Below are 26669 nucleotides of genomic sequence, written 5' to 3'. Positions count from 1 at the left end.
CGTTTCAACTTCAGCATCAGTCCTTCCAATGAATACTCAGGACTGATTTCCTTTAGGATGGACTTGTTGGATCTCCTTGCAGTCCCAGGGACTCTCAAGAGTCTTATCCCCACACCATAGTTTGAAAAGTACAAAAGGTACTACAAAATTGCTACCAAACTTTCACAGATGTTAACATGTTACCATATTTGCTTCACATTTTGTAAAGAAATAAGACATAAATCAAGTTACACTCTTACTTCATACCCTCTCCCTACTCCTTCTGCAGTCCTCCTTCCTTGGAAGGAACTGCCACTTGAAGCTGGTGTCGCTGCTGCCCACATTTCTGTTCTCTTACTATGCACACATGCTGTGTGCAAACCACTGAGACTCTGGGGCGTCAAGATCTATGTGTTTACCTTCATGTTCTTCTTATCCCCTGCTGCGATTTATGGGGTTGCAAAGAGCCAGACACAACTGAGTGACTGAACTGAACTGAACTCTGTGTCTAGAACAGAACCTGACAACCTGCCAGACACTCTGTAGACTTCATGAATGATTACACAGCAGAGATGTTGTTCAGATTTTTAAAAGCACAGAAATGTCATCATACTACACATTCTATTGCATTTGCTTTTCCCCCCTAACACTGTATTTCTGGGATTAATCATATTGATATGTATTAATCTAGTTCATTCATCTTAATCCCTCTGTCCGTGGGATTCTCCAGACAAGAATACTGGAGTGGATTGCCATGCCCTCCCCAAGGGATCTTCCTGATGCAGGGATCAAACCCGCGTCTTTTACATTGCCTGCATTGGCAGGCATGTTCTTTACCACTAGCACTACCTGGGAAGCCCAATAGAATAATGAACAAATTATCTATCTGTTCCCATAAGGATACTTAGATTTTACTGTGTTAAAACATGTTGCCCTAAACACTGTTGTACAAATTACATCAATATTGAGATTTTTTCCTCATATTTGTCAGAGAGATCAACTTTACTATTTAAATGTTGACGGTAACTCTTAGACATAGCTGATGGGAGCTTGGCAACAATTAATTAAATTTAAGATATTGAGAGTCTATGATCTAGCAATACCAATTCTAGACGTAAATCAACAAGGGCCTGAGTATGAGAATGTTCAATCTCAATACTTTTAACAATAAAAGTTATTTTCCATCTTTTCTTGTTTTTGTCATTTATTGATGCATAACCAATCTGTTCTAAAACTTAGTGGATAAAAATAAGCAATTTATTATAATCATGGATTTTGTGGATCAGTGATTTAGAAAGGGAGCAGTTGGAACAGCAATCTCTGCTCTATGTAGCCTGAGACCTCAGCTGAAAGGACTGGAAGGCTGGGAGTCAAAATCATCTGGAAGCATCTTTTGTTCACATGTCTAATAGCTGCTGCCTCCCAGGTAGCACTAATGATAAAGAACACACCTGCCAATGCAGAAGACACAAGAGACATGGGTTCGATCCCTGGGTATGAAGATCCTCTGGAGGAGGAAATGGCACCCCACTCCAGTATTCTTGCCTGGAAAATCTCATGTATAGAGGAGCTCTGTGGGCTACAGTCCCTGGGGTCACAAAGAGTGGGACATGATTAAAGTGACAGAGCACACATACCAATTGACGCTGGTGGCTGTCAGGAACCTTGGCTGGAGGCATTAGCTAATCCTCATGCAGCATCTTCATGGTGCTTGCTCACAGTGTGGCAGCCTCAGACATTTTCTGTGGACCTCAGAGTCCCACAGCAGAGTGTCCCAAGAGAGGCAGGTAGAGACTGTATCGTTTTGTAGGGCCTAGTCTCAGAAGTCGCATGGCATTTCTATCATCACAGTCACTGGGCCCACCTCAACCAAGGTAGAATACAGACTCCATTTTTCAATGGGACAAGCATCAAAGAACATACAGGAAGGGAAACACTGTTGAAGCCATTTTGGAAAAAGTCACATCTACTGCATCTCTTCTCCCTGACTCTTTTCTCTCTTTTTCTTCTTTCTGTGTCCACTGTGTTCCCTAAATTAGTAGACATTAGGGGCCGTCCAGGCAGAGTTAGTAGTAAAGAACTCATCTGCCAGTGCAGGAGAAGCAGGAGACGTAGGTTTGGTTCAATTCCTGGGCCAAGAAGATCCCCTGGAGGAGCAAATGGCAACCCACTCCAGTATTCTTGCCTAAAGAATCCCATGGACAGAGGAGCCTGGTGGGCTAGAGTCCATGGGATTGCAAAGAGTTGTCCATGACTGAAGTGACTTAGCATACATGCAGAGCCTCTGTATCAATTCTATGTGTTTTATATATATATACACACACATATATATACATATATATAAGCATACATATACACACACACAGAACCTTACATGGAACAACTGACCGGTTCAAAATTGGGAAAGGAGTATGACAAGACAATGTTGTATATTACCCAGCTTATTTAACTTCTGTCCAGAGTATATCATGTGAAATGTTGGTCTGGATGAATCACAAGGTGGAATCAAAATTATCAGGAAAAATTTCAACAACCTAAGTTATGCAGATGATACTACCCTAATGGCAAAAAGCTAAAAGGAAATAAACAGCCTCTTGATGAAAGTGAAAAAGGAGAGTGAAAAAGCTGGCTTAAAACTCAACATTTAAAAAACCCAGACCATGGCATCTGGTCCCATCACTTCATGGAAAAAAGGGAAAAAGTAGAAGCAGTGACAGAGTTTATGCTCTTGGGCTTCAAAATCACTGTGTATGGTGACTGCAGCCATGAAATTAAAAGATGCTTGCTCCCTGGAAGGAAAGCTGTGACAAACCTAGGGAACATATTAAAAAGCAAAGACATCACTTTGCCCACAAAGGCCCATCTAGTCAAAGCTATGGTTTTTCCATTAGCCATGTACAAATGTGAGAGTTGTACCATTAAAAAGGCTGAGTGCCAAAGAATGGATGGTTTCAAATTGTGGTGCTGTAAAAGACTGTATTAGAGTGTCTTGGACTGAGAGGAGTTCAAACCAGTCAATCCTAAAGGAAATCACAATATTCACTGGAAGGATGCTGAAGCTGAAGCTACAATTCTTTGGTCACCTGATGCAAAGAGTCAGCTCATTGGCAAAGACTATGATTCTGGGAAAGACTGAGGGTAGGAGGAGAAGGGAGTAACAGAGATGAAATGGTTGGATGACATCATTGACTCAATGGTCATGAGTTTGAGCAAACTCCAGGAGACAATGAAAGACAGGGAAGCCTGGTGTGCTGCAGTCCATGGGGTTACAAATAGTCAGACACAACTTAGTAACTGAACAACAAAACATACACGCATGCATTTACAACTTCCTAATTCATACTTTTATTATTATTTCCATGCATAAAATGGTAATTGTATCAGCATTTGCCATCACATGTTATAATGTCAAACATATTTCCCTAAATTGGCTTTGTTCCTACATGATAAACAACTCTAAGCATTTACATGCACTGTCCTGTAGGACTTCCCCTCTTGTGCTATCTTTCATTCTTCAGCCGCTTTATTTCTACAGTAAGTTCTTCTATTGTTAGAAACAGACAAAATTTGTGCTGGTTCCATCATTATTTTGCTATTCTTTGAGTGAAAACAAATCTCATGACTTATGTTTTCCACTTTTCTCATCAGGAAGAAACATATGCACAACCTCCTGGATAGTCTGGACAATGATCTGGACCATCTTAGAATTTTCTTTTGCATTCTCGTTTAGTTAGTCTCTCTATAACAGCACACTACTTTCTGAAATAAATGCCTAGCCTTTCAACCTAAAAACTTACATTACCATCTTTAAACATAAACTCAGAAAGCCCTGGTTCTACTGAAATAAATTAACTTTTCTTTAGGGGTTTCCCATGGGTTGTGGTCTATTCAAATGTCCAAGGTAACCATAGGGGTTTTCCAACCTTGTGAGGGAGTTTAATATTCAAATTAAAATTTTTAATTAGGTATGTAACTCTATTTTTTTTCTTTTTTTTCCCCCCAGATCATCTAGGATGCATGGACCTGTATTTGATATTTAACTTTAGAAACCACTTTTGGCCTACATAATGGAAGGATATCTCTATTTTTGCTCATCTTGTCAAGTCCTTGAGTCTATTACACAGCATGTACTTATATATTTTCATCTCAAACACTCTATTTTATGTTGTTTAAAATATAAACATTATAAAGATTTTGGGAAAACAGTAAGCAGATAGTGCATAAAGAAGAAAGGTTATAAAAAAAGGAAGGAAGGAAATGGTAAAAGTTTATACTAAAGATTAATTGCATTATCTTAGCTCTTCTTCTCCCTACACATTCCATTCTAGCTGCACACACTCACCAGCATTCCCCATGCACAATGCCCTTTCATCTCTTGCTCTCTCTGGAAGTGAAGGTTACAGGGTCCAGAATGACACTCCCCTTTCTTGTGATAAAATTTAACTCCTGGCTCACATGTCATTTTCCGTGCATCAAATCATGGCTCCTGATTAGAGTAGATAGTTCTTTTCATATCATACTAAACAGTTATCTTTAGGACTATCTCTTTCACAAAGTTCCTCAGAGACTGGGCCCATGTCTTACTCATTTCTGAAACCCTAGTGCCAGGCAAATATTTGTTCAATTTGTGCATTATGAGTGACTATATTTATGACCTTGAATAAGTTACCTAGCCCATCTATGCTTTCTGCTTTGTAAAACAGAAATAATAATAGTATATAACTTAAAGGATTGCCTTGAGAATATAATGAAATAATCCATGTAGAATACAATGCCCAACATCATGTTCAGTAAATATAATATACAGCTACTGTTTTTATGGAAATGTTTTAAAAATACTGCATTTTATTTTATTTTTAAATATAAATGTATTTATTTTAATTGGAGGTTAATTACTTTACAATATTGTACTGGTGGTGCCATACATCAACATGAATCTGCTGCAGGTATGAATTTCACCTTTTTCTCAAGACCACACAGAACCTTCTCCAGGATAGAGCACATCCTGGGCCATAAATCTAGCCTTGGTAAATTCAAAAAAATTGAAATCATTCCAAGCATCTTTTCTGACCACAATACAGTAAGATTAGATCTCAATTATAGGAGAAAAACTATTAAAAATTCCAACATATGGAGGCTGAACAACACGCTGCTGAATAACCAACAAATCATAGAAGAAATCAAACAGTGTGGAGATTCCTTAAAAAATTGCAAATAGAACTACCTTATGACCCAGCAATCCGACTGCTGGGCATACACACTGAGGAAACCAGAATTGAAAGAGACACATGTACCCCAATATTCATCGCAGCACTGTTTATAATAGCCAGGACATGGAAACAACCTAGATGTCCATCAGCAGATGAATGGATAAGAAAGCTGTGGTACATATACACAATGGAGTATTACTCAGCCATTAAAAAGAGTACATTTGAATCAGTTCTGATGAGATGGATGAAACTAGAGCCGATTATACAGAGTGAAGCAAGCCAGAAAGAAAAACACCAATACAGTATACTAAGATATATATATGGAATTTAGAAAGATGGCAATGGCGACCCTGTATGCAAGACAGCAAAAAAGACACAGATGTGTATAACGGACTTTTGGACTCAGAGGGAGAGGGAGAGGGTGGGATGATTTGGGAGAATGGCATTGTAACATGTATACTATCATGTAAGAATCGAATCGCCAGTCTATGTCCGAAGCAGGATACAGCATGCTTGGGGCTGGTGCATGGTGATGACCCAGAGAGATGTTATGGGGAGGGAGGTGGGAGGGGGGTTCATGTTTGGGAACGCATGTGCACCCGTGGTGGATTCATGTCAATGTATGGCAAAACCAATACAGTATTGTAAAGTAAAATAAAGTAAAAATAAAAATAAATTTAAAAAATTAAAAAAAAAAAACAAAAAAAGAAATCAAAACACACATAGAAACAAATGAAAATGAAAATACAATGACCCAAAACCTGTGGGACACTGTAAAAGCAGTGCTAAGGGGAAGGTTCATAGCAATACAGGCATACCTCAAGAAATAAGAAAAAAGTCAAATAAATAACCTAACTCTACACCTAAAGCAACTAGAAAAGGAAGAAATGGAGAACCCCAGGGTTAATAGGAGTAAAGAAAGCTTAAAAATTAGGGCAGAAATAATGCAAAAGAAACAAAAGAGACCATAACAAAAATCAACAAAGCCAAAAGCTGGTTCTTTGAAAGGATTAAAAAAATTGACAAACTGTTAGCCAGACTCATCAAGAAACAAAGAGAGAAAAATCAAATCAATAAAATTAGAAATGAAAAAGGAGAGATCACAACAGACAACACAGAAATACAAAGGATCATAAGAGACTACTATCAGCAATTATATGCCAATAAAATGGACAACTTCAAAGAAATGGACAAATTCTTAGAAAGTACAACTTTCCAAAACTGAACCAGGAAGAATAGAAAATCTTAACAGACCTATCACAAGCACGGAAATTGAAACTGTAATCAGAAATCTTCCGGCAAACAGAAGCCCAGGTTTCACAGCTGAATTCTACCAAAAATTTAGAGAAGAGCTAACACCTATCCTACTCAAACTCTTCCATAAAATTGCAGAGGAAGATAAACTTCCAAACTCATTCTATGAAGCCACCATCACCCTAATACCAAAACCTGACAAAGATGCCACAAAAAAAGAAAACTACAGGCCAATATCACTAATGAACATAGATGCAAAAATCCTTAACAAAATCCTAGCAATCGGAATCCAACAACACATTAAAAAGATCATACACCATGACCAAGTGGGCTTTATCCCAGGGATGCAAGGATTCTTCAATATCTGCAAATCAATCAATGTAATTCACCACATTAACAAATTGAAAAATAAAAACCATATGATTATCTCAATAGATGCAGAAAAGCCTTTGACAGAATTCAACATCCATTTATGATAAAAACTCTCCAGAAAGCAGGAATAGAAAGAACATACCTCAACATAATAAAAGCTATATATGACAAACCCACAGCAAACATTATCCTCAATGGTGAAAAATTGAAAGCATTTCCCCTAAAGTCAGGAACAAGACAAGGGTGCCCACTTTCACCAGTACTATTCAACATAGTTTTGGAAGTTTTGGCCACAGCAATCAGAGCAGAAAAAGAAATCAAAGGAATCCAAATTGGAAAAGAAGAAGTAAAACTCTCACTGTTTGCAGATGACATGACCCTCTACGTAGAAAACCCTAAAGACTCCACCAGAAAATTACTAGAGCTAATCAATAAATATAGTAAATTTGCAGGATATAAAATCAACACAGAGAAATCCCTTGCATTCCTATACACTAATAATGAGAAAATAGAAAGAGAAATTAAGGAAACAATTCCATTCACCATTGCAACAAAAAGAATAAAATACTTAGGAATATATCTACCTAAAGAAACTAAAGACCTATATATCGAAAACTATAAAATACTGGTGAAAAAAATCAAAGAGGACACTAATAGATGGAGAAATATACCATGTTCACGGATTGGAAGAATCAATATAGTGAAAGTGAGTATACTACATAAAGCAATTTATAGATTCAATGCAATCCCTATCAAGCTACCAACGGTATTTTTCACAGAGCTAGAACAAATAATTTCACAATTTGTATGGAAATACAAAAAAAAACTCGAATAGCCAAAGCAATCTTGAGAAAGAAGAATGGAACTGGAGGAATCAACCTGCCTGACTTCAGGCTCTACTACAAAGCCACAGTCATCAAGACAGGATGGTACTGGCACAAAGACAGAAATATAGATCAATGGAACAAAATAGAAAGCCCAGAGATAAATCCATGCACCTATGGACACCTTATCTTTGACAAAGGAGGCAAGAATATACAACGGATTAAAGACAATCTCTTTAACAAGTGGTGCTGGGAAAACTGGTCAACCACTTGTAAAAGAATGAAACTAGAACACTTTCTAGCACCCACAAAAATAAACTCAAAATGGATTAAAGATCTAAACATAAGACCAGAAACTATAAAACTCCTAGAGGAGAACATAGGCAAAACACTCTCCAACATAAATCACAGCAGGATCCTCTATGACCCACCTCCCAAGAATATTGGAAATAAAAGCAAAAATAAACAAATGGGACCTAATCAAAATTAAAAGCTTCTGCACAACAAAGGAAACCATAAGCAAGGTGAAAAGACAGCCTTCAGAATGGGAGAAAATAATAGCAAATGAAGCAACTGACAAACAACTAATCTCAAAAATATACAAGCAACTCCTGCAGCTCAATTCCAGAAAAATAAATGACCCAATCAAAAAATGGGCCAAAGAACTAAATAGACATTTCTCCAAAGAAGACATACAGATGGCTAACAAACATATGAACATCACTCGTTATCAGAGAAATGCAAATCAAAACCACAATGAGGTACCATTTCACGCCAGTCAGAATGGCTGCTATCCACAAGTCTACAAGCAATAAATGCTGGAGAGGGTATGGAGAAAAGGGAAACCTCTTACACTGTTGGTGGAAATGCAAGCTAGTACAGCCACTATGGAGAACAGTGTGGAGATTCCTTAAAAAACTGGAAATAGAACTGCCTTATGACCCAGCAATCCCACTCCTGGGCATACACACCGAGGAAATCAGAATTGAAAGAGACACGTGTACCCCAGTGTTCATCACAGCACTGTTTATAATAGCCAGGACATGGAAGCAACCTAGATGTCCATCAGCAGATGAATGGCTAAGAAAGCTGTGGAACATATACACAATGGAGTATTATTCAGCGATTAAAAAGAATACATTTGAATCAGTTCTAATGAGGTGAATGAAACTGGAGCCAATTATATAGACTGAAGCAAGCCAGAAAGAAAAACACCAATACAGTAAAATACTGCATTTTAAAATCCTATAAACAATGGTCATGAAAATGTTTCATTTTCTAAGTTTTTTAAAAAGACTATTTAACAGTGGTCTAAAAACAGAGCTAAACAAATAGGCTTGTTTACCACTGCAGTTGAATATCATTATGGGGGAAGACTGTAGGAAGTGTCTTCACCCTTTATAACACAACGGTAGACTTGCAGTATGACATCACACAGTGCCTGCAGGGAAGAAATATTCAGAACAGACCAATACCCCCAGGCCATCAGTGTAACTCCATTGGATTCTGGGGTCTCATACCTCTTTCTTGGTGGTGCTTTTATTAACTCTCTTTCATCATGCAATATCATCAGACATATTTTACCTTTAAAATTTTTTCACGTTAAAGAATTCAGAATAGACTCATTTACTTATAGTAGTTTCTTTACCACAGATAACTTCTATGAATAAATAAAGCTTACGCGACACAGGCCATGAACTGTTGTTGATTCTAAAAGCAGAGAGTTCCCTAATGGGAACACTTTTAAAAAATAACACAGGAATTAGGGATTCTGAAAAGCAGGCCTCCAGCTTTATTTTCTAAAATGTTAAAAAGTAGAGCAGCAGAGAGCATCAGCCACACACCTAAATTACATTCTGATTTTAGCTACTAGATTTGCAAGAAGTAAATTTTACTATCAGCTGATTATTTTATAAATAATACATGTATTAAGATAAATATTAATTATCACATTATATATATCATACATTCAAAATGATTTATACTAAAATATTTAAAATATTGGCTGCAATAACATTTCACAAGCAGAGTTTACATTGTGATGTGACTGTGTCAGATTTTACCTTTTTTTAAATTCAGTTCAACAGGTACAGAGTGCAAATAGACATTTTTGAGACTTATTTGAGAGATTCCAGTGAAAAAACATTTTATCTATCTATATAACTCAGTATTACTTATCAGACTTTCCAAAATCAACATGTTGATTAAAGACATACTTCTGACCAACTTCACACACACACACACACAAAGATGCAGAGTTTGAAATGTTTGGCTTTCTAGAGCTATACAATTGACCTGATTACTGACTTCCTAAGTTATACCAATCACTCATTTTGCAATTCAGATATTCTGCTTATTTTTATAACTGTGGCAGATTAACCATCTGGAATGTACTTTATGTTTAGTATTTTTTTTTATGAAACTGTTCTACTCAAACACACAGATTCCTTAAGAACCATACCAGGTGACAGAAGAGGGGAGGCAAAGGAGAAATGGAGTTGAAAGGAAAATTTATGAGTATGAAGTTTTATAACTTGCAGTCTTCACCGAAACTCCTTCATTATAGAGACCATTTTTTGGTGGTTGTTAAATGGGGAATGAGAAGGAAATAAAAGCAGTTGTTTTTGTTAGTGAGGATATGCTAAGTTTACTCTGTACTAACACACAATACTCAAATCTCAATGGCTTAACTCAAGAAAAACCATTTCTCTTATTTCTCCTTTATACAACGTCCTCTGAGTATGACGGTGGAGATTGTTTCAACCACTGGCCCCCCAGCTGCACCCCAGAGCCTCCTCCATCCTTGCTGCAGCAGGGCACGAAAGCACAAGCGGGTCTCACATGCATAATTAAATGCTTCAGCCTAGAAATGACACTGGTAAATGAATGCCTTATCGCAGAAGCCATTCCATTCACAGCTCATTGGTTTTCTATTTGCCTAGAAGGATAGGACATCCAGATATTATTTGAGTCAGTTCTAATGAGGTGGATGAAACTGGAACCTATTATACAGAGTGAAGTAAGCCAGAAAGAAAAATACCAACACAGTATACTAATGCATATATATGGAATGTAGAAAGATGGGAACGATAACCCTGTATGCGAGACAGCAGAAGAGACACAGATGTATAGAACAGTCTTTTGGACTTTGTGGGAGAGGGAAAGGGTGGAATGATTTGGGAGAATGGCATTGAAACATGTATAATATCATACATGAAATGAATCGCCAGTCCAGGTTCGATGCATGATACTGGATGCTTGGGGCTGGTGCACTGGGATGACCTAGAGGGATGGTACGGGGAGGGAGGGGGGAGGGGGGTTCAGGATGGGGAACATGTGTATACCTGTGGCGGATTCATGTTGATGTATGGCAAAACCAATACAATATTGTAAAGTAATTAACCTCCAATTAAAATAAATAAATTTATATTAAAAAAAGAGAAAGTACTAGACATTCCGATCATGGAATTCTGAACAGAAACTAATACAGTGCTTCTCCCCAGAACAGTCACTGAGTTAATTAACTCCTTTCAACTAGTCACATAATTTAGTCTTAATCTGAATTTTGCATATGTACCTAAAGACATGATTCTGCCACTACTAGAAACTGTATGTGTGGTAGGATCTTTGATGGCACAGGCCTACCAAGCGTCCATTTGCAAGAGGGATTGTGAGATCAGTGGGGAGAGGACACACCCTAAAGGAGCAGAAAACTGGGAAGATCATAGTGTTTCAAAAACAGAACGGTGGTCATTAGCGAAGACTTTGGGTAATGTTTGGGTAAGTGCTAGAGAAAGCAAAAGAGTAGCTCTACTATTTACTCCTAAAAACTGGAGTACAATCTTTTCTGCTTTGGGTACCAATTAACAAATACAATGTAACAGAATACAAGGGGATTTCTTCCCAAGCTTTGACCTTGAATAGAAATTGACACCCAGAAAGCTACAGCATCAAGAGCAATGCAATAAATGGCGATATCCAGAAGTGGCTAGGGTGCCGAGGACCTTGAAACACAGCAGTGCCTAAAGGACCAGGATTTATTTTAAAGTGATAGTGTCAGCAAAAGCAGTATGAGTGGCCCAGCAGATGGGGGCAGTGATACAACCGCATGATACAAAGTGGGGCCGCAGCAGAAGAGTGGGAAAATAGATACTTGCAAGAGGGTGTCTGAGCAGATCTTTAAAGTAGTCCCTTGCTTAGATCCCCCTTAGCAGGCAAGAACACTCACCTCCCAGCTGCTGGGTGTGTTAGCAGCTCATAGTCACAGCTGACCCTTCTCTAAGAGAAGTGCCTCCTGCCAAATGGAAGTTCTCTTGCTCCAGGGATGGGACCCCTCTCAAAAACAGCCTGTTATCAATAACAGACTGACCTGAGTATATAAAAGGATCCCCTGCTTGCCCTGAGGAGAGATTAATTCTGAGTGCTACTCACACTCCAGAGCTCTCTATGGGCTCAGGCTGAGACTACATTCTGAGACCACAAATCCTTGCTTAGCTCCATCTCCTATGTATCTCCTTTTCTCTTTTTTTCTCCATGGAGCTGAAATGTTAACACAGTCTCTACCTTTACCTTAAATAGTAAGGAAACGTGAGCAGTTTCTATAGAACCCAGAAGATAAAGTTACTAGCTCCCTAAAGAGGCGGCACATGCATTGAAATCTGCAGACTGAAGAATGGCTTCCCCTTGTCCAAACTTCTGCTCTCCTTACTGGTTCAGCTTGGAAGCTTACCTCTCTTCTCAATGACTGCAAAGTTTACCCACCCTCTGAGACCAAGAGTAAGGCCAAGAGCTTTCATGGAATCTTTTCAGACCACTCTCACACAGTGACAGCCTCTGAAGTTTCATCCTGCTCAGTGCTGTGTCACTAATTTAGCAACAAATGCTTCAACTTTGACATTTCAACATCTCTTCTAATAATTTATTCTTCTAATATCAAGCACCTGCTATGCCAAGCACTGGGCAGCAAAAACAAGTAAGATGTGGTTGCACCTTCCACAAGCTGCCTTTAATGGAGAACACAGATATATAAGCCCATAACAACACCCTGAAGTATGTAACACAGTGTGAAAACTGGACGTATTTTTACAAGGGCAATATTTTAACTGTTTTGAAAGATGATCAAAAGTTAAGGAGGAATTGAAAGCATTAAAAAGGAGTACACTCAAGGAATTGAAAACGATTTATTAGATACTCAGAATATACGCTGTAAGGAGGAAAGAAAGAGTAAGTGTGGAAAATAAAGTGAGATTCTGGGAATTCCCTGGTAGTCCAGTGGCTTAGACTCCACTCTCCCAATGCAGGAGGGCTGGGTTCAATCCTTGGTCAGGGAACTAGATCCCACATGCCACAACTAAGATTCATACGCCACAACTAAAGACCCCATGTGACGCAACTAAGACCCAGCATAGCGAAGAAAGAGAGGAAGTGAGGAAGAGAAAAAAGGAAGGAAGACAGAAAGAGAGATCCTAATGTAGAAGACCTTCAATGCCACGCTAGGATATTTGACTTCTGTCCAGTAGGCAACTAGGAGCCAGCAAGTGTTAGTAATCCCAGGACTGTGGCTGCATGTATTATGATAAAAATCCTTATTTCACAAGTCTTACCACCTATGATTTCAGGATAAGGCCTTTCCTTCAAAAACTATAAAATATCTTAGACATTAGAAAATGTATAGCTTGCAACATGATAATTGTCTATGAATGTTCCACTCTATGAAATAAAATCATTTCAACAGTTTCCATTATTTTCCCTTTCTGATATAAAATTACTACCTGAATCTGGTGTAATATCATTCTGTCCTTTATTTTCCCCATATTTTTATTATACATAATATATATAAATGTTTCTGCAACTCGCTTTCTTCAACTAACATCATATTTGTGAAATTGATCCCTGGTGATATATGAAGCTCAGATGCACTCACTTTCACTGATATATAGTGTTCTTTTGTGTTGACATAATGTACTTTTCTAATCCCCTCTCCTAGGACCACAGACTTACCACTATAAATGCTGTCATTATGAACATACCTATACATGTTTCTTCGTTAACATCTGGAAGAGGGGTATAGAAATGAAACTGCAGGGTCATTTGGAGTGTACATCTATAGCTTCACTCAATATTGCCAAACTGCCATCTAAAGGGACTTTACCAATTTATACCCTTGCCATCAGAGTATAAATATTATGATTGCTCTTCATTTTTTCCAATACTTGGTGTTACTACACTTGGTATCTTTAGTATCTCACTGTAGAACTAGTATTTCATTATAACCAGTATTTCCTTGTGGAACTAGTGTTTCATTATAATCGGTATTTCCTTGTGGAACTAGTGGTGGAAATAAATCATACTTTCCTGATTAGCCAGGATATATTTTATATGATGCCCATTTTTCTAATGGGTTGTTTTTTCTTTCTCATTTATAGGAATTTGTGTTATATTTACAGGCTACAATTTTTTACTTTACTCTGATGGGTTTTTTGTACTTTGTTTATTATGTATTTTTTTGAGACCCAGGTATTTTTATTTTATTATGGTCATATATGAGGCTAGTTTTTACATTTTAACTTGCTTCCTTACAAAATCCTTCCATATTCAAATTCATAAATATGATCTATATTTTCATCTGCATATATAAGCACTATTTTTTTATTTCAGTCTTAACATTTTAATTGTTTTTATATCATGTGACAAATGGACCATATTTTCTTTCTGTGTAGGATTTGTAGTAGGTCTCTGTTCTTTTGGAACCAGCTGAGAAATAGAATCAACAGTCAGAAAAATAGAACTTAAAATATCACCTTTACTACTAGGAAAGCTAATTTGGGATTATGAATTTATATATAAAGCCAAATGGGCTTGCTAAAAATTTATTCCTAAATTGAACATGATTATGGTGGCTCAGATGGTAAAGAATCCACCTGCAATGCGGGAGACCTAGGTTTGATCCCTGGGTTGGGAAGATCCCCTGGAGGAGGGCATGGCAACCCACTCCAGTATTCTTGCTTGGAGAATCCCCATGGACAGAGGAGCCTGGCGGGCTACAGTCCATACGGTCACAAAGGGTCGGACACAACTAAACGACTAAGCACAGCACATCTCTCCAAAATTCCTATCCTAACCCCCTAACGTGATGTATTAGGAGATAAGGCTTTTTGGAAGTTGATTAGGTATGAGATGGAGACTTCAATCATGGAATTAGTCCCTATATAGAAGAGATCCCAGAGAACTTTCTGGCCCCCTTGTGTTATGAGAGCACACAGCAGTCTATGAACCAGGAAGTGGGTTCTAACCAGACACCAAACTTGCAGGCATCTTGATCTTGGACTTCTGGACTCCAGAACTGTGAGAAATACATTTCTGTTGTTTATAAGCCATTTGGTTTGTGGTATTTTGTTAGGGCAGCACAAGTGGACGTAAACAGTTATTTATCCATGCACGAACTGGCACAGGTAGAATACTGCTGAATTCCTATTTATGTAGCAGATCCCTGTGAGTGAGAGCAGAGAATGCACCCTGGCCACAGGCAGGGAGATCTAGAGAGAGTGGTGAAGTGGCTGCTTAGCACAGCAATCTCAACAACTCCTCTCAAACCAAGCGAAATAATTCCCCCTCGTTGCAAGATGGAGTCAAGAAAGTATAAAAGAAGAAGATAGAGGTGGAAGATCCTCATGTGGAAGCATAAGAAGGGAACAATAAGAGGCTTTCCTCCTTAATAACTGAAATATCTGAAATAACAAAAGCATACAAATTCCAAAACCACACAAATACGAGATGTAGTGGTAGCCATGCTATACCATGTAAAAAACTAAGGTGAAATCATACAGAGATGAAACTGAACAGAGACAAGCCTTTTCAAATCGGATGACCGAGGATGAGATGGCTGGATGGCATCACGGATTCGATGGACATGAGTCTGAGTGAACTCCGGGTGATGGTGATGAACAGGGAGGCCTGGCGTGCTGCGATTCATGGGGTCGCAAAGAGTCGGACACGATTGAGCGACTGAACTGAACTGAACTGAACTGAAGAATAAACTAACTTTTGGGTTTCTAGTTCCAGTCCTACTGTGGCCCACTGGCACTTTATTTCTCCTTTATGGATAACTGGATTTGCCTATTTGTCTTATCGTAGGTTTTCTATTCTCTCCACTACTGGGAGTGAATTTATGTTTCTTGCAACCATACAATCCAAAACTATATTAGAATCAAAAAAGAGAAAAACAACAACAAACAGAGTAGAAAGACACTTACATCCATTAAATATAATTACCAGACTTTTATAGAAGTTTTAGCCTACGATTATTTTCTATCCATCATTTTGTTGCAATACCATTATACATAGCAACTTTCATATTAAATTACTCATATACTTTTCCCCAGTTTTACTTAAGTTTCTGTCAACTGTGTCCCATTTTTTAAATGCAAATATTTTATGTGAAAATGCTTAATATAAAGAAAACTCATAAGTAAAAAATATATATGTAAATGATAGAAATCACGATTAAATGGAAAAGACAAGTAAATAATAGAATTCACTAGAGTTCAGTTTTTAACATTTTCTGTAGAAGTTTGGATTCCCCTTTGAATACAAATAACACATCTAATTAAGGAAAAACACAAAATGGGACTTTTGCTTATGCAAAGGTAAAGAACAGACTTTATTCTGGAACATTTTAAGAAAATGAGGTCAGAAACCAGTTCAGGCAAAAATTTCCAGCTAAAATGTATTCTTGGAGTAAAATCTCACCAAAGACTGCATTTTGTAGACAGCAAGATAGTGATTCTATTACTGCTTACATATTAAGAAAAAGGTGTGATGTCTGGAGAAATTGGGGAAACCCAGTTTACTCAAAGTGTAACAACACAAGAGTCTGTTTTATTTACACAGTACTAGTACTCTGGTTGGAGAAGGCAATGGCACCCCACTCCAGTACTCTTGCCTGGAAAATCCCATGGACGGAGGAGCCTGGTAGGCTGCAGTCCATGGGGTCACTAAGAGTCAGACACAACTGAGCGACTTCACTTTAACTTTTCACTTTCATGCATTGGAGAAGGAAATGGCAACCCACTCCAGTGTTCTTGCTTGGAGAATCCCAGGGACGGGGGAGCCTCATGGGCTGCCGTCTATGGGGTCGCACAGAGTTAGACATGACTGAAGTGACTTAGCAGCAGCAGTACACTGGTGCTTGGAATAATCATTCTAAGATATTACCTATGTGACTATATCTGCTATAAAAATTAGCACAAAAATGAATATTTTAAATTTTTGGTTTTTAAAGAGTTAAAATGTCAAAAGCAACAAAAGAGTTAGGATGTAAAAAAAGCTCAACTTAATTTAAAAGAGGGGTAAAAACATTTGACCTAGTGTCTCTCATGAGTAAATTGCCATGTAAAAGAATATTTGATAAAAAAAAATAATACGTCATTAACAACTGGACTTACTCGAGGCATGCAGGGCCATTTTAACATTAAAAAATAAATTGCTGTTGATGCAAATTAGCAAAAGAAAAGACGAAAAAGTGCATAGTCCTCTTAATACATGCAAACATTTCAGGTAATTCAACATTAATTTACAATAAAAACTCTTAAACTGCATATAGAATGGAACTTTCAAAATAGTGTAGAATGCTCAATAATTTCCTGAGACCAGTAATAAGACTCTTCTTATTACTTACCTGGTATTGCCACTTTTACTTTTTACGATACTAAAAGGAGTTGCCAGTGCAAGGCACTAAAAATAAAAGCAAAATAATTCATTATATTCAGGTGACTTGATAAGTGTACAGAGAAAATGGCAAAAACAAAGCAAAATAATCTACATTCAAGCTATCTGTCTAAAAGTGAACTGAGCAAAATCTCTAGATACATGATGACTATACAAAGTCAACTGTGTTTTATCTTCCAGAATAAAAATATAAAATAAAAAAAGTTTAACACAAAGCCAATTATAGTAAGACCTAAATAATAAATGGAATAAATCCAACAAAAAATATGTAAGGACAAAGCATTAGTGAGAGAAGTCAAAGTGGATGTAAACAGAAGTAGGAATATACCATAATCAAGAGCTGTCAAACTCAATATTGTAAAAATGTAAATTCAGTCCACACTGACTCATATATACAATACAAATTTCAGTACTTTCTTGGTGTCAGTTGAAATTTTTTTTTTTTTTATTTTTTTTTTTTTTACTTGCAGATGTATTTTTTTTTTATAATTTTTTTTTTATTAAATTTTAAAATCTTTAATTCTTACATGTGTACCCAAACATGAAACCCCCTCCCACCTCCCTCCCCATAACATCTCTCTGGGTGATCCCCATGCACCAGCCCCAATCATGCTGTATCCTGCGTCAGACATAGACTGGCGATTCAATTCTTACATGATAGTATACATGATAGAATGCCATTCTCCCAAATCATCCCGCCCTCTCCCTCTCTCTCTGAGTCCAAAAGTCCGTTATACACAGCTGTGAGATGGATGAAACTGGAGCCGATTATACAGAGTGAAGTAAGCCAGAAAGAAAAACACCAATACAGTATACTAACACATATATATGGAATTTAGAAAGATGGCAATGACGACCCTGTATGCAAGACAGGAAAAAAGACACAGCTGTCAGTTGAAATTTGATTCTAAAATTTATTGAAAATGAAAAAAAGGTTGAGAAGAGCCAAGATAAAAATAGAAGAAAAACAAAGCTGGGGAAATTACACTAACAAATTGCTAGACATTTAAAATTTATAGTAATTAAGGCAGCGTGATTTTGGAATGAGGATAATCAAAAAATGGACCAGTGAAGTAAAATTGAAAATCCATAAATACATATATTAATATTTTTACACATATACACAGTCATTTTTAATTTTTTTTACAAAGTAACACTGCAGTACAATGGGTAAAAAATAGTCTTTTCCAGAAAGGATGGTCTTTTCAGTATGGGTACTGATCAATGGGCTAGTCATATAAAAAAAAAATCAATAAAATGTGATCCCTGTCTCACATCAGACACAACAACCAATCTCAGATGGATTGTAGATTTAAATATGAAATGCAAAACACGAAAGCTTTCATTAAGAAAACAGGAGAATATTTTCATGACCTGAGATAGGCAAGTGTTTCTTAAATAAGATTCTAAAAATGTTAAAGAAGAAAGGAAAAAATATAAATTGGACTTAGCTTAAATAATTTCTGTTCCCCAAAAGAAGACGACATCATTACAAACCAAACAGATAAACCCTATAGTAGGTACAAAAACACATTTTTATAAATGTACTGTCAAAGAATGTGTGTAAAGAAAATATAAATAACTCCTACAAATCACTAAGAAAAATACAAACAACAAAATAGGAAACTAGGTAAAAGACTTGAAAAAGCAGTTTACAAAGAAACTATTAGAATGGCTCCCAAATACACAAAAAGAGGCTTTAAGAGTCATCAAGTAAACACAAGTTAAAACTGAGAATAGATATACTGTACACTCCATTTTATTCAGAAGCAGAGACATTACTTTGCCAACAAAGGTCTGTCTAGTCAAGGTGATGGTTTTTCCAGTGGTCATGTATGGATGTGAAAGTTGGACTGTGAAGAAAGCTGAGTGCGGAAGAATTGATGCTTTTGAACTGTGGTGTTGGAGAAGACTCTCTTGAGAGTCCCTTGGACTGCAAGGAGATCCAACCAGTCCATCCTAAAGGAGATCAGTCCTGGGTGTTCTTTGGAAGGACTGATGCTAGGCTGAAACTCCAGTACTTTGGCCACCTCATGCGACGAGTTGACTCACTGGAAAAGACTCTGATGCTGGGAGGGATTGGGGGCAGGAGGAGAAGGGGACAACACAGGATGAAATGGCTGGATGGCATCACCGACTCGATGGACATGAGTTTAGGTGAAATCTGGGAGCTGGTGATGGACAGGGAGGCCTGGCATGCTGCGATTCATGGGGTCACAAAGAGTCAGACACGACTGAGCGATTGAACTGAACTGAACACTCCATTTTTAAAAAACAGGCAATATCAAATGTTGGAGTGGATATGAATCAAATGGCACTCTTACTGCTTAGCAGAAATTACTCAAACTACTAAAAACGCAGATCCAATAATCCCTCAATTCTGTTATTAGACTTGTACACAGGAGAAAGGCACTCACATATTTACTACAAAGACAATGACAAAGTTTATGCTGCACTATTTACAATAGCTTTCAAGTAGGGATATCAAGAGTCTGTAACAGTAGAATTCTGAATAAATTATGATACACTGATAAAATAGATAACCACATAGTGATAAGAAAAAGAATATTAACTATAGCAACCGTGTGGATGCATCTCACATGCATATATGAAGTGAGAGAATCAGGGAGAAAAAAATCTTTGCTGTATGATTCCAATTACATGAAGTTAGAAAAACCAGGATAGTGGTTATCTTTGGGGATTAATGGTTGAAAGGGGGAAAAAAAAAGAAAGGAGTCTTCTCAGTACAAATAATGGTCTCTTTCCTCATCTGGGTGTAGGTTTCACACAGAAGTCATCATTTTGTGAGGAAAAAAATCATCAAGTTGTACATATGATTTGTGTATTTTCCTACCTATGTTTTACACTCCCAAAATAAGTTAACCTCAAAGTATTTTCCAAAGATCCATACTCAAATGATTCTAAATACTAGTATTCACAATGATTCCCAGTTAATTTTTTTATATCCCACTTTCAATGAGAAACAGAAACAATTCCTGCTGTAAGAGTTCTTCTGGGCCAAGTATAACAATGAAAACAAAATGTCAACCCACATGTGAATTGGCTGTAACTTGAGTGAAAATGGAGGCACTGGTAAAGCTTAAGAGTATTGTTTCTTATCTAAGAATCTCAAAGTTGACTTTTGCTTTACCATTTCCTAAACGGATATTTCTAAGTACTCATTCATGCCTGCACACGCAGCACTGTAACAATGATCAGATTCCCTCACAGAGAGATCATCATTTACCATCACAGCTCTTCTAAGAGTCTCATGTTCCTGCCTATGATCCCTCCTTGGATGATTTTTCAATGCTTACTAATAAATTACCTTCCAACTAAACAATGGATTCAACTCTATCATGCCTCTCTCTTTAATGTTACTGGCACATTTACCATCTGGAGATATAGGTGAGAGGTTTAAAGGTACACTTAGTTTTTCTTTCATCTAATTTAAATGAAAATAGTATAATGAGGTTTAGGGACAAAATTCTCTTAATTAAGGGGAGTTATTCCTAGTATTTCCTAGTATTCCTAGTATTTCCTGGTGGCTCTGACTGTAAAGCGTCTGTCTACAATGCGGGAGACCTGCGTTCGATCCCTGGTTTGGGAAAATCCCCTGGAGAAGGAAATGGCAATCCACTCCAGTACTATTGCCTGGAAAATCCCATGGACAGAGGAGCCTGGTAGGCTACAGTTCATGGGGTCGCAAAGAGTCAGACACGACTGAGAGACTTCACTTCACTTCATTCCTAGTACTGAGTTAACATATTTAAACTGACTAAATTCCTTTTTTAAAAAAATAGACTAAAATCTTTTGATGGAGAGCAAAATATGACATCAAGGCAGGCAAGTTATAGTTTGGATGTCCCTTGAGTCTAGGTAGAGGTGCAAGCTGACTTGATTTCAGGCATACTATGATTAAGCACAGATATTCAAGCCTATCAAGAAAGTATCAAGTTCTCCAGAGAGACGGCATTTTTATCTTTGCTGCATAGCTCCAAGTTTAATTCAGACTGGTGTTTTCAGCATTTTATAGCATTTTTACAAAATAGATAAACTTCAAAATAGCATTTATTAATATAAAAATGTTTCAGCATTTTATAAAGAAAACTTTTCAACACTGAAACAGCTCTTTTACATATTTTGGATGTAACTGCTTAGAAGGCGGATCTGGAAGTCTGAGCTGCTTTTCATGATGGCAATGAGCTAACTGTAAAACCTATATAAATAAATCTGAAACTATGATAAAATATTTCCTTGGCCTTTTGGGATTTAAGACCTGTTCTTAAAGATATACATATCTCTTAAAATGATTTCTGAAGCATTGCAATGCAAAGTAGAAAACAAAAAATCTTTTTCATCTAATTTAAGAAATCACCAGGGCAAGTATTTTCTTCTCTTAATGCTGAAGCACTAGTGTATAAAATACTCTTAGCTCATTCACTCCAAAGGAACTACATATTACAAAGGGAACTAAAGTAGCCTTTTTAAGGCAAAACATTTGTACAATTCCATACAGAAGCTTAACACAGGAGAGAACCACTCAGTCTAGGAAGTGGGTATATAATTAAGAATAATCATTTATTAATTCATTTATTCAATGTCTGACAGTTGTCCTTCTAACAGACATAAAAAGGAGTGAACCAAAATCTATGTCCTCAGTGGGATACACATGTGCAAATGATCAAGTCCAGTACATTTATGTAAGGCAGCGGAGGTGCAAATATCGAGGTTTTGGGAGGGTGTGAAGAACATCAACCTCTGGGGCATCAGTAAAGCTTTGCACAGAGGGTTGGAGAGTAACTCCAAGTTAGTGATAACTCAGAGAGTCTTACCTGGGGCTTGGGTTCCCCTTAGAACCCTTCTTGGTAACCTTCAGAGTACAACGAAGTACTCTCATACCTCCAGACGGGCTCTAGAACAATTTGATCATGAAGCCCTCCAGCTTCTACCTGCATTAGCAGCAGACAAACCAGGAAGCCTCAAAACAGGTCAACTTACAGGTACTGAGTGCTTGAGTAATCACTTCAAGTCTCTCTTATGGGGAATTACACTGTGACTTAAGTAGAGTTATAGAGCCGGCAATAGATGAGGTCTTTTCTTATATTAAAATTTAGAGCAATCAAGTGTATAAAACTATACGTTTCCTTCAACAACTTTTGCCTACGGTAACATTCAAGGGATTCTGATCTGATTCAAAAGTGAATGACCCATTTAGAGACCATGTTCCCACTACTGGCAGTGTTCAAGGTTTCTACCTCTGAGTGACTGCAGAAGAATTAAGGAACTAACTGAGCCTAGGACATTATATCAATGCATGCACAATGTATTTCCCTACTAGAATTAATATAACCCAATTTAAAATGGGCAGAAGACCTAAACAGACATTTCTTCCAAAGATGACATACATATGGCCAAGAGGCACATGAAAAGATGCTCAACATCACTAATGATTAAAGAAATGCAGGTCAAAACTACAAAGCTGTACCACCTCACACTAGTCAGAATGTCCATCATCAAAAAATCTACAAACAGCTTTCCCCTGGCTGACAGCACAGAGGCTGCACGATGCCTGGAGTTACTGTAAAAGGTGTGAACCAGCAGGAGTTCGTCAGAGCTCTGGCAGCCTTACTTAAAAAGTCCGGGAAGCTCAAAGTCCCTGAATGGGTGGACACCGTCAAGCTGGCCAAGCATAAAGAACTTGCTCCCTATGATGAGAACTGGTTCTACCCACAAGCTGCTTCCACAGCACAGCACCTGTACCTCCCGGATGGCACTGGGGTTGGCTCCATGACCAAGATCTATGGGGGGCGTCAGAGGAATAGTGTCATGCCCAGCCACTTCAGCAGAGGCTCCAAGAGCGTGGCCCAGCAGGTCCTCCAAGCCCTGGAGGGGCTGAAAATGGTGGAAAAGGACCAAGATGGGGGCTACAAACTGATGCCTCAGGGACAGAATCACTGGACAGGTGGCAGCTGCCAGCAAAAAGCATTAGGACAAATGATGCTGGGTTAATAAATTGCCTCATTCGCTAAAAAAAAAAATCTACAAAACATAAATGCTGAAGAGGGTGTGGAGAAAATGTAACCCTCTTACACTGTAGGTGGGAATGTAAATTGTTACAGCCACTATGGAGAACAGTATAGAAGTTCCTTAGAAAACAACCGAACAAAAAACCTATAATTGGAGCTACCATGTAACTCAGCAATCCCTCTCCTGGGCATATATCCAGAGAAAAACATGGTTCAAAAGGATACATGTCCCACAGTGCTCATTGCAACACTGTTCACAATAGCCAGGACATGAAGCAACTTAAATGCCCATTGACAGAGGAATGGATAAAGAAGATGTGGTGCAAATACACAATGGAATACTACTCAAGTTATTGAAGAGAATGAAATAAAGTCATTTGCAGCAACGTGGATGGACCTGCAGATTATCATACTAAGTGAAGTCAGTTAGGCAGTATGACAAGGCTTATCTGCAGAATCTAAAGAAAATGATACACATGAACTCATTCACAAAACAGAAACAGACTCACAGACTTGGAGTATGAATTTACGGTTACCAGGGGTAAAGTGTGGCAGCAAGGAATAGATTGGGAGTTTGGGATTGACATGCACACACTGGTATATCTAAAATAGATAACCGAAACAGACCTGCTGTAAAACAAATTTTTAAGTGCTCTAGATAAAATCATATGTATATGGTAAGAGTTATCCAGCTCTACAGTTGGAAACTGAAGTTCAAAGAGGTTATATATGTTCCAGTACTCACACACAAAGATAGTAAATGGAAGATCTTGAACTTGAATTGAGTTCCATTTGCCTATAAAACCCACATGTTCTTTCCTAAGCAGTGCAGAGGCTAAGACTGAGTTTCCTTACTGACATCAATAGATTGGTAAGCATCAGAATCACCTGGAATGCCTGTTAAAATGCAGATTCCCGATTTCCACCTCAGACCAACTGGAATTTTAATAAATTGTTCAACTGATTCTTACCCAAAGTTGAGACTGCTGGACTAAACAAAATTAATTTCTTTCAGATTTATTCAAAACATTAAATTTATCTCAGGTATGTAGTTAGACGATTGGCACCTTGGCCTATCTTTCTTTTTTTTTTTTTTCTATGCAGAGAAAATAATTATTTTAAGCCCTCTAAATGGCAAACCATTAAACAATCATTCACATTGCAATTCTTGGATACAAAAGCAAAGTTCCAGTAGAAGTTTTCCTTCAAACTATTTGAAAAGTTGTTATTTGCTAAAACTAGAATGAGTAATCCAAAGAACACTATCTTCTTCAGCCTTTGCCAGTTATGTTAATATTCTGATCATTACTGACGTTGGCATTAGGTTAAGCCTAGATATATCTCCCATTTGCCTATTGGGAACTTCATATACTATTTAAAACATAACCTTGTATGTGAATATCCCTTTCTAGGCAATCCTGAAGTCCTAGAACAGGACCTAATATACTAGAAATGTGGGATTGGGAGGCCCCTGACTTTAGAGGTATTTTAAAATAAGTCATGGTAGGTCTAAGCAAGGATCATTCCTCTTATCAAACAGAATTTCAATTGAAAGAAAACTTTAGACACAGGAAATTAGACCTACAAATTTTTAAATTGCAGCAAATCATTAAAACCCACTCATTCCTAAAATCCTAATTAAGCAGTTACTATATGCCTGGTATTATGCTAAGTCTAAGTCTAAAATTACTAACTTAATAAAGTCACAAGTAGACCAGACACTGCATTGGGGACCCCAAGGAACTATGTAATATTGGTCATTTTCTCACAAAATTTATGAGAAGATTAATAAGACAACATTTATGTATGTGAAATAATTATAAAACACTGTGTTCAGCTTAGATACTGAAAAAAAAAGTTCAAAAGGAGAAATTAGTATGTTTCAAATGTTGGGTACTTTAGTGATTGACTGTTTTACATACATCCTCTTCCATTACTTTGCACAAAAAATGTGTGATATGAATATGACAACTGATATTTTAAAAGAAATGAAATCATACTGGTACTTTTCCAAATAACCAGCCAATAAGATGTGAAGCTCGATTTCAAATTCAATTTGTTCATTTCCATTTGGCTACCACCAACGCTATACCTTCCTCTAAGAAGGCAGGGGAACTCATGTGAGTCCAAGTATTCAGAAAACTTTGTATTTGCAGGAGGAATTCAAACAATATAAAGTTGTACTTTGGACCCTTGAGCTCTGATACATATCCTTTCCCTCCAAGATAAACATAAAAAACAAGCAAATAATGCCATCCAGTGCCAGTTCTCATAGAATTAAGTAAGACACACCACAGCATATTTTCACTGAGATACTGGGTGGGGACAAAGGGTAGGATTCCCGAAATCTGGGCATGGTGAGGTAAAACAGCATAACCCCAGGTGTGGGGAGCACTTCAAAGCACTGCTTGCAGCCATGTAGGGCAGCTGTAATTTCTGGAAAACAATAGCAGGAAATGAAGCAGTTTGGCATGCTGATTGAGCAATGGGGTAAGGACTTTGCCAAGGGCACTAACAAATTCTACAGTAAGTGAATACAGCTGAAAATCCAAGAAAATGATTCACATGGGCACAGGTAGAGAGGCGTGTTCAGGTTTTCTAGCCTGGTCTGCTGAGTCACTCACTAGAACTTCCCACAGAACAGTTATTATCCTGAAACCCTTTATGTTAACAAGAGGCACAGAAATGTGTGATGAAATCACACAATTTGGGAAATGATAAACTGTTACAATTTACAAGAAACCTGAAGGATCCCAGGACACAAACTGATTGCTTAGCAGGTGAGAAAACTGAGACCCAGAGACAGCAAATGTGCTGCCTAGGGTCACAAGGAGACTCAAGAGAACCAGCACTAACTCGGGTCTCAGTTCAGTTGGATTCTTTGCCTGGTTCCTGATATTATTATTCTGATCAGAGAATGGAATGTTCTTGCTTGTTAAAGTCATTAAGTGGTTAAAGCTAGGTCCCTAAAAAGACCATAGCCCTCATTTTCAAAAAGATGAAGGAAAGTCACATTGAATATTAAAATCACCTTGAATAAAATGGGAATCATCAGGATGTTGCAGGCCATCTTTTAAGATGATCACAGGTCCACAGTGGGACTGTACACATGCCCCTCATGAAATAACTAATGGGATAAATTATTCTAACACTGCCATTTTAAAATACTTATAAAGCATTTCAGTTTAACTTTTTGAAAAACAGGTGAAATCTAAGTTATATTTTTCTGCGTATTTTGTCACTTGCTTCAGGTCTTTCAAATTTCACATTTTCAG

The 26669-nt window shown here is 37.6% G+C and overlaps 1 pseudogene; it reads left to right on the top strand.

Annotated features, from left to right (window-relative positions):
• The first annotated feature begins 22933 nt into the window (after positions 1 to 22933).
• Positions 22934 to 23357, top strand: LOC138080470 (small ribosomal subunit protein eS19 pseudogene; annotated as a pseudogene).
• Positions 23358 to 26669: the final 3312 nt, after the last annotated feature.

Source organism: Capricornis sumatraensis, chromosome 5 (assembly GCF_032405125.1).
Source record: "Capricornis sumatraensis isolate serow.1 chromosome 5, serow.2, whole genome shotgun sequence".
Taxonomy (NCBI): Eukaryota; Metazoa; Chordata; class Mammalia; order Artiodactyla; family Bovidae; genus Capricornis; species Capricornis sumatraensis.
The sequence above is the reverse complement of the archived record's forward strand: the minus strand, read 5'-3'. Positions and strand labels throughout refer to the sequence as shown.